The sequence below is a fragment of the Halyomorpha halys genome, unplaced genomic scaffold, assembly GCF_000696795.3.
Source record: "Halyomorpha halys isolate HHAL.00 unplaced genomic scaffold, Hhal_1.1 Scaffold715.1, whole genome shotgun sequence".
NCBI lineage: Eukaryota > Metazoa > Arthropoda > Insecta > Hemiptera > Pentatomidae > Halyomorpha > Halyomorpha halys.
Window position 1 is genome coordinate 155,984 of NW_027107843.1, and position 1,238 is coordinate 157,221.

Sequence of the window (1,238 nt, forward strand, 5' to 3'; positions counted from 1 at the left end):
CACGGCCGTCACATCCCTTAAACGGATATGAGTATAATAACTCATAATATAATAACAATAACAATTATCCTCTGAAAGGCCCAACCTCTCTTAGACTGGGCCTCATCAAGTATTCTTCTAATTCATTGTCCCAGGTTAATCTCGTCCTCTTCATTTATTTACAAGTACACCTGCTTTGGTAATCTTCCTTGAGGCATTATTTCTAAAAGTTCATACTACTTCAGGTTTTTTTCCTCAATCTCTCTCAGAATACTTTTTAAAATGTGTCCATCTTTTCTCTTAATGTTGCATTGCTTAATTTATCCATTCTGGATATTCCTTCTCAGCATCTGGATTCAATTCGACGTCATCTTTCCCGCCTTCTCGGCATTAATAACTAAACCCTTTTGTTAGTATTCCTCCTGTAACCTTTTCAACAAATAACCAACACCTTCCGTATACTGTACAATAATAATTTAGTCGCCCACAAATGATGATACATATTTCCATGGGTTTACATTTTTCTATATTCTTCCAAACAAATTTCAATATAAATCATGAACAGGCAGAATGGTACACTGTTCTTGGAGTAGGCCTTGAATTTACTTTCCGTAACCTAATTTATAAATTATAAATTGTGCGGGGATATCCGAGTTTCATTTTTTTTTTTGGTATTGGTTAACCACCAATTATTCTGTTATACAAGCTTGTTAAGAGTGCTGCTACTTGAGATTGACTCCCCCTGGGCCTGGTGCTTTATTTTTTCCTGATTTGAGTTCTTAATTAACTAGTTCCTGAACCACTGTCATCTTCGTTCCGTCATATTGGCAAATGTTTACTGTCTTTCATGAAAGAACCATTCACGTCTTCGTTCTTCAAATCATTGAAGTAATTTTTACATTCAGGCAAGTTGAGGAGATTCACATATAACTGGTGTGTCACCTGATCCGTCATTAATTTTTTGTATGACTCTCTTCCTGGTCATTTCTGACATACGGAAGTAGGTGGTTATCTGAGGTAAACAATCTATGCTATTTGAGAGTCAAGTTTTCATTTCGTGAGAACCCTACAGAAGTGAAAAAGTCAAACCCAGGCCGGATTCGAAACGGCGCCGCCATAGTTCCAAGGTTGCAAAGACTTGCACCTCAACCACCTGAGCCACGGACGGCCCTAAAAGTCGGCACTCATCTTCCTTGCTGTTCATTTTAAATATTCGTAGGCCTTAAACGCTTCATATAAGTTTTGATTCAGTCTCTTTG